Raw genomic sequence first — 9,004 nt, 5'->3', positions numbered from 1 at the left:
TCGGTCTACTCTGTCAGTCAACAGAGGCAGAGGCAGCTAGAGTAAACGGTTTTATTGATGTTGGATCAGTGTTTAAGTCTTTAGCATTGGGATACAACAAGATCAGCGTGTAAGTTGTTTATGATGGATTATAGCTGGGTTAGGGTTTAAATTATTATTAATATTGGAGCAATAGTTTAATAGTTAATAAAATAATAACAAAATGATTAAAGATATTAATTAAAGATATTGATTGATGATATTAATAATAGATTACAGAATAAAGAAGTTGTAGCTCACCGAATTTAAAGGTAAATTCGTTTTATTTGACTGTGAACTTAAGGTTCATAAAATAACTTATAAATACAAGGTTAAAATGCAAAAGTAAAGACATGTTACTAAAATCCCAATACTCATTGTGAGATAAAATTCTTTAAACAACGTTCAACTTGAGCGTTAGAGTTCGAAAGAGGAGATTCAGAGGCTAGAATACAGGAAAACTACTATGATGACGTGGTATACACTTAAAATGATACATAACATTATTATATTATGTTTAATTTTTTTTAGGTGACATGGTTTAAAATTTAATTGGAAATATTAGGAATCCAGAGTCTTCGTCATCCTTGCCGTTTATATGAGGTCGGCGACGGTACGTCAACGGCACCTGCGCGGGCGAGAGGCTTCTCGGCACGGCTACCTTTAGCAGCATCTTGGGCGACTGTCTCAGAGGACAATCCGGCGCCGATCCGACGATGCTCGTGAGGGACTGGAGGTCGGAAACCGTACTCCGACGACGGACCTGAATGACGGACACGGCGGCCTGGACATGGAAGGAGGTTGTCCTTCTCCGCCGGTGACTCTCGGGCTGGCCATTGCGCCAAACCCTCATTCCACTGATGATTTTTGTGAATTTTGATTATGTTTTCCTGTCATTGATTTATGTTTTTCGTTTACATTGTTTTTAATTTTGTTCTTCTTCTAGTTTGGGGCCTCGGTATTTGAATTTTCCCATAGTATGTTTCACATCTGAATACATATTTTATCGAAGGAAATGGGTTTCGGTTTTAATCATGCAAAGAAATTTGGGGAAATTGTTTATCTGGGTTTACTGGTTGTATATCGTTTTTCCACAAATCGAATCGGATTCCCAGTCTAGTGGGTTGATATTTATCACAGAGATATGCAAATCCAAGTGTTAAAATTAGGTCTCCGATGGAGGAAGGAATTTCGCCGGCGAGGGCGTGGGCGTTGGAGGAGAGGTATAATCATGGGTGCAGGCATCCGGCATACCAAAAAGGTCACATACTGAAAATATGTTTCCCCTAATATCTTGCACTGAGACAACAATAGGTTTACCTCAAATATGTTTCCCCTAATATCAGTGTCATTTATTTATTTGTGAGCACTCTAAAGGAAGAATTTTTCCGATAAACTTCACGAAATTGTTCAAACCATAACCAGCTACTCTTCCCCTGGTAGAGTTTAAAGTTTCAGAAGCAGCCCAACGCCAATGACGAGGTAACTTATTCATTCTTCTGAGAGCCAAATTTGGATTGAAATAATGACTCAATGTTGCTCAGGAATGACAAATATTAAGCTATATATCCCTCAATTTGTAGGTTAATGGAACATGGGTTGTTGTGTCTTGAAAAAGCCAATAAAGCATTTGAGAAAAAACAGAGGAAGCAAAAGGAGCTCCGAGACAACTGCCGAGACAGAAAAAAATCCCTAATTCCTTCCCTCGTCAAAAACTGTTTTTTTAAATATAAATATCCACGTAATTTAATCCTATTGTAACTGAGCTAATAATAATGTTTGCACCGCGTGGTGTGAGTAAAAACTTAATAACGAGGGTTTAATTGGCTTATTTTAAAAAGTTTTTAAATTTGATTGAAATCGAAAAAAAAATAATGATCAAGTTAAGATTAACACACAAATACCAAATGAGAGTTTAAACTGATTTTAAAATTATAATAGTTGTTTATAGTAAAATGTTAAGGGTAGACTTTGTTTTCTATGAAACCCTTTTAAGCTTTTATTTGAACAGTGTGAAAGCAAAAGAAAAAAAAATGAATTGAGAGAAAATATGTAGAAAAAATAGGTAAATTTCTTTTAATATACATTATTAATGTAAGTATAAGGAGAAAAAAATTAATGGTGTTTAAAAAATTGTTACTATGTCAATCAGTAATCAGTGTATTTTATTTAGAAAGAATATAAGTGATATTTGAATAATAAATAACTTAGAAAAAAATATTTAAAATGTTAAATTATTTATATATAATGAATTGGAAATAAAGTTAAAATTTGTTTAGTCATGTGATTATATGAAAAAAACGTGAAAATGTAATGTTTTTAATTTGATTTAATAAAATAATTTTTTCGTTATGTTTATAGTGTGTTGGTATACTAATTGTCAAAATTCATTGATTTGTAGGTAAATGAATGACTAATTAAAATTATTGGTTTCCATATCATACGTTAACATTAATGTGTGATACCAAGAAAATTTTTAAAAAAATAGTATTTGTCTTATTTGATCATTCAAATAGTATAACCATGTAATTCATTAGGTATATTAATTAGTATAATTGATTATACAAGTTACCATGATTATGTTTTTCATGTATATACATGTTCATTGTTAAATATGAGTGCTAATAGCACAACTAAAATGTATTATTGAACCATAATTTATATATAAACTTGGCAACATCATAATTATGCTATATATTTATATCATAACTCGAACAAAATTGATTAAACAAAGTTTATGTTGTCTTATTTAAAAGTGGTATGCAATTAAATTAAGACAATGTCAACCCTAACAATACATAAGAGTTGCTAGTACACCAAATATGAGTAAATAACAAATGCGTAAAGTTGTCCTTGTTGCATTGTCACGTATCTTTCTTTTCATTATGAGAAACAACTCTCTCCCACCCGTATCTGATATAGGTGCAAATGGTTTTAGAAGATTGGATGAATAGAGTTTTAAAAACCTTTTGCTTAAATAAATCTAAAATACTCAATAGAAAACAAATCAAGCATAAAACAAATTTTTATATTAGGTTCACCCAAATATTAGAGGCTATGTCTAGTTCTCTTTTAAGTACTCTGCTTAAAAGATCATTAATCAAATAAATTGATTATAACATGAGTATCAACCTCTTCAGCTACGAGTACAATCTCTCCAAACATAATTTAGTTGTTATTTATGTTTTTCATGTATCATGTTGTTAGAATTATTTGAATATATATTTGCTTTTAAGAATTTGACAATTGAATGCTTCAAAATCACATAACTTCTAGTCTTCAATGATCATCTATAAACTCTCCAACGTTCACTTTTTTCATTGCAAAAGGAAAATTACAAATTTTATTGAGTTAGAGTCAAAAGTCAAATTACAACAATTTAATATAGGTCATGAATAAGAGTACATAGATCATCTTCATATATAGAGATAAATGATTGTTGACAATTAATGGTTTTGTTAACTCAATCACAAGATGTTTGCTTAACAAAATTAATTTTTTTCTAAAGTTCATCTTAATAACTAATGCTTATCAACTTCTTTAATCTATGCTTATCAACTTCTTTAATATGCAAAATGAGAATCATAAATATTCATAACATATTATCAATCAATATATGTATAAGATCTTATAAACATATGAAAATTAGTTGAATGAACTAAAGTACATATTATTTGATCAGTGTAAGCTTCACATGTTCAACTTGTATCGTTTGATGTGTATAATTCTTCGTACGTCTTATTAATGCAACTTCCTTTTGTCTAATTATCATATCTTTCTTTTGTCTTATTAATGTAGCTTGTATCATTTGATGGTTTATTTCTTTAGACCACATGTCGTCTAATGATTTAATCTGTATCATATGAATTCTTCAAGTTCTATCTTTGGATCTTTTCATATTACTAGAGTGCTTATGGTAAAGATGCATAATTTTTGCAACATGAAACATGTAAATATAATAACAATATGACATTGTTTTGTTATCATCAAAATAATCAATTACTTCCTATAAGGTGATGTATCATTTGATACTACCATCTTACTCACTTTACTTAATGCAAAACTTCCAAAACGAACAATCAGCTTTGATACCATTATTAATTTTTTGAAGGAAGACACAAAGAAGGTCCAATTTCAGTGAAACGTAAACAAGCCTATATAAGATAACACATTATCAATTTCAATCCAAAACTTTAAGGCAATAACTCTATAGATTTTTCTGTTTATATATTGTTCATCTTTACTCATTTTTACCCAAGATAAAACTTCAAACTCACCTTAACTTGCTAATATTTTGCATATCCAATTTGATAAATTAATAAGAACTTAAAATCATATTTATTTAAATTAGTTATTCGAATTTCGAATTTAGAGACTTGTATACGTTCTCACTTATAAAGTATTCATATTGAGACTATAGTTTAATTATTGCGAAAAATAGTACTTTAAAGGATAGTTCAGTACTTAATAATTTTATCTGTTGAAAACTAAACTTGTAAACTCAATGATGCAAAGGTTGCAATGTGCTCTTTAACTTACTAGTGAATGTCCCCATAACACTATTATCTTGAGTTTGGATAAGAAATTTTAACAATGCAAAGAAATTGAAATACATGTTATTTGAAATACTTAAAATTAAATTCTCTTCACTTCTTAAATAGTTTGTTTTGATGGAGTAGTTGAAATATATTAGATTTTAATTTTCTTGTTTGGATAAAGCAATTTAACTTCTCTTCTAACAAAAAGTCTATTTTTAAAATATTTTGATAACTCGACTCTACCCTTCAACCTAAATCAACATAACATGACGTTCGACTCAAGCCAGCTTATCTCAACCTTTGGTACAACTAACTTGATAAGACCTACAACCCAACCCAACCCAACCTAGTAAGACCTTCAGTCGTAGCCAACCCATCTCGAACTTCGAACCGAACCATTTCGTCTTATCCTTCGACCCATATTGATTTAGCTCGACCTTTGATCCAAGTCGATTAAACTAAACCTTTTGCCTAAGCTGACTCGATTGAGTCTTTAGTTTTAGCTTACATGACTTAACCTTCGTGAGTGGAGTGACAAGAGTGAAAAGGAGTGAATTCCAATTTTTTTTTTTAGGATATTTGAAATTCCTCTATTTTATTCATTTGAAATACTTTCCAAATTTTCTTATAATTCAATTTCTTTCTACTTACTTTATCCAAACAAATCATTTAGTATAAAAAATTTAAATTCTTCAAATAAATTCATCACCCTTCTAAATTACCTCATCCAAACACAAATATTAAGGTTGTGTTCTTATCCAAGGATGAATTTGGAAGAGAGTAAATGGATGGATTTGAGTGGATTTGAAGCTAAAGTTTGTATTGTGTTTTTTAAGAGATTTGGATGTGAATGTAATTAGATTTGAATGTGAAGTTTGTGAATAACTTGATTGATATGATACATAAAAAAGTTTTAACAGATAAAAAAAGAAAATTACAAAATTACCCCTATTGCTAAAAGTAATATAAAATTACTTTTGGAATAACTTAAATTAATTTTAAAAAAAACGTTGAAGAATAGTTTATATAAATATTAAAAATTTAAAATTGACATTAACAAAGGTTGAAATTAATTAGGAAGGAAAAAGACAAGGCACATGTAGAAAAGCTCATTTTCACTCTTTTACCTTAATTAATTTAAACCATTGAATGAGTAAATATCTATTAATTTATTCTTACTTAATAAATAGTCTTAAATACAAGTTTTGAATCTTTAGTAAAAAAAATAATTTTCTGTCTTACTAATGGCAAATCCCTTAATCATGGTCAAACACTTTCAAGAGAGTGAAAGTAATCCTCGAAGATGGTGTCAACTCTACCTTGTGAACCACCATTGGAGCAATCATGAAGCATGGATTGAAGAGTAGTATAGGAATTTAGGCCATTGTATTCGGCCATGTAGTGTAGGTTTGTTTAAGGGTTGTATTAAGGCCTAAGTAGAATAAAATTTTTCTTAAGTTAGATATTCAAACCAAGTGGAAAGTGTGTTCCATGTGTCATGCTTCCATTGGAGAGAAATTACTTTTTAGAAGTGGTCACATGACATCCTAAGAGTGGAGAGGATTTCTTTTGATAGTGACCACATGTCTCTCTACCATTGGAAAAGATTTGCTTTTATTAGTGACCACATGACACTCTAGGAATTGGCCATTGGACATGTCCTCCCATCATTAGAGAGGATTCGTAGACATTTGTCCACTCCTTAAAAGGCTTCATTTTTGGCCAATGATAGCAAAGGTGGAAGATCATGCTTTTAGGATTAGAAGGAGACATCCTTGACCTATAAATAGAGGTGTCTCCACCCTTGTATTTTATTTTGGATTTAAGTAATGTTATGCTACCAAATTGTAGCCATACACTTCCTTGGTCAAGACTAGAACATCCATAAAGGTCCTTCTAGTCACCTACCTCATGGAGTTGGCCTAACCTCTCTTTGAACCATCAAACTACACTTCATCTTCACCACCTAGCTCAAAACCTTGACCTATCTTCACCACTACCACCATTGCGCATCATATTAGTTCATTCCACCACTTTTCCGCAATCATATCCACCATAGGGACCATCACCTTGCATCCTTTTAGGTTTTGACCCAACCTAGTTTAAGGAGATTGCCATCACTTACTATTGTACTAATAAAGAGAACAAGTATTATAAGCATTATTCTATAGAATGAAAATGGAAAGTTATTAAATAATAAAAAGTGAAAACTTTTACTTCAAAGTAAATATCCTACTAATCCAAAGAACCTATCTCAAATTTTAAACATAATAAGGTATATGGGAATCAGTTCCATGCATAAGATAATTGATTCCTCACACATCAAATGACATAATCGGTTCCATAATTCACGGAATTGGTTCCAAAACCTCATAATGTTTATTTCACCCTTCTTGTTTGTCATGATTTGCTGAGAATGAAAAACATTCTCCCATACAAACTTCACTCGTATGTGGGGTATAAACGTAAATGCAAATGTTTCACCCTCAAATCCTCTCCTATATGTGAAGATCTCATTCCTCCTCCATCTCACAAATATTTCCTTTCACTCTCTTGGAATCGTTTGATAGAAACACAATATTTACATACATATTTGTCTCTGGTAATCTCTCCCAATAATGAATCTACAAAAACGAACACAACCTAAGGAAAATACATATTAATTTCTCTTTTGGCCATATTATTAATTCAAAAATTCAAAAAATATATGTTAATTTAAGTGTATGAGAATATTCTCTCAATCATTTCTCATTTCATACTTAATACTCAAAATCACTTTAAAATAACAAAAACCTATTCCTAAAAACATAAATAAGATTATTCCGATCTGTAGATGTTTATCACAGTCAACTAATCTAAATCTAGCTTAACATAAATAAGCCAAATAATTGTAATTAAAACATGATTGGGCTGTGGTTAAGTCGATGGTAAGTAAAAACTTGTTACAAATAATATGAATATAAAGTAGGTAAGGTAGGTGGGTTATAATAATATACTTTGTACTCTAACATCTATCGACTTAAGCATTAGAGTATTTTCTACATATACATCCCAAACAATTTGAGAAGATCGAAAAATTCTTTACACTAAACAAACAGAAAATAGAAGCAACATGAAGATCAAGACATCACAGAGTAAGAAGTGTGCAACCAATACTATAGAAATAATTCAAATTTCAAATTTGAAGACTTATGTAGATACTCATTTCTAAAGCATCCATATTAAGACTATAGTCTAATTGCTACATGTAATATAATATCTAAGACACTCGACCGAACGACAGCGAGGCCGTTCGACCATTTCCTGGTCAGCCATCTCGAATAAGCCGCCAGCTAGGTCTTCCACCTTGGTCGACAGCAAGACCGAGCGACCATTTTCTGGTCGACCATCACGAATTAGCCACCACCTAGGTCGTCCACCTTGGTCGACAGCAAGACAGAGCGTCGACCGTGACCGATCGACAAAACCTTCTTCATTGCCGACCGACCATTTTCTTGTCGACCATCAAGAATGAGCCACCACCAAGGTCGTCCACCTTGATCGACGACAAGACCGAGTGGCCCCAACGTTCATCCCTGGCGATCAACCATTCCGCCTCACTCATGTTCGGCCACCCGTCTCCATAACGTTTGTCCACTGGGTCCCCAACGTTCGACCATGCTTGGCCTCGACCATTCGGCCACCCGCCTCAGTAACGTTCGTCCACTCGAATCCGCAAGCGTTCGCTCATTCAACTACATCTGATGCTCGCACATTGGTCCTCAATGACGTTCGGCGTCTTGGTCTCTACCGCTCGACCATACTTCAACACGAGCATGTCAGCGTTCGAGCGCCACTGACGTTCAAACACCGCTCGACAAGCCATGTGACGAGCGTTCAAACTGTCCACGCGTTCAACCTACGTGTCGAGCGTCCAAACCGCCCTCACGTTCAACCGCTCGACACTCCATTTGGATTCGGCCACTCGACGCCAACGACGTTCGTTCTCTTGGGGCCAATCGTTCGCCCATCAGATCTAACGGACAGTCGGCTTAGAGCGTTCATCGCTTCGCTCAACATCGATGTCAAATAGTCGGTCGTTCGGCCTCACCCTTCGGATTTGAATGCTCGACAGTGCCTGCGTACGTGGGTAATTGCTACATGTAATATAAATATCTTTGCAGGTACCTCCCCCTCCTTTGGCGAGTATGAACAACAACACTTGGAGAAGAGCAAGCGTCCCAGACAGCGTCCCAGACAGCGTCCCAGACAGCCAGGAGCAACGAAGACACACCGGAAAATATCTACACCGAAACACTACATAATATAATACTTTAGAAAATAGTTCTCTCTACTCAATAATCTCATTTGTTGAATACTCAACTTGTAAACTTAAAGATGAAAAAAAGGTTCTTTAACTTTACTAATGAATGAGAATCTTTAAATAAACTTTTATTTGGCGATTAATG

General features: G+C 33.2%; 1 long non-coding RNA gene across 1 annotated transcript; it reads left to right on the top strand.

Moving 5' to 3' along the window:
• Positions 1–356: 356 nt before the first annotated feature.
• Positions 357–1,080, top strand: LOC148202377 (uncharacterized). The gene is made up of 2 exons (XR_015785228.1): positions 357–495; positions 584–1,080. It is a non-coding gene; the product is annotated as an uncharacterized LOC148202377 (long non-coding RNA).
• The last annotated feature ends 7,924 nt before the right edge of the window (positions 1,081–9,004 follow it).

The sequence above is a fragment of the Vigna umbellata genome, chromosome 3 (assembly GCF_029865625.1).
Source record: "Vigna umbellata cultivar VRB3 chromosome 3, Vumbellata_1.0, whole genome shotgun sequence".
In the NCBI taxonomy this organism is placed as follows: domain Eukaryota; kingdom Viridiplantae; phylum Streptophyta; class Magnoliopsida; order Fabales; family Fabaceae; genus Vigna; species Vigna umbellata.
This window is presented reverse-complemented; position numbering and strand designations above follow the sequence as displayed.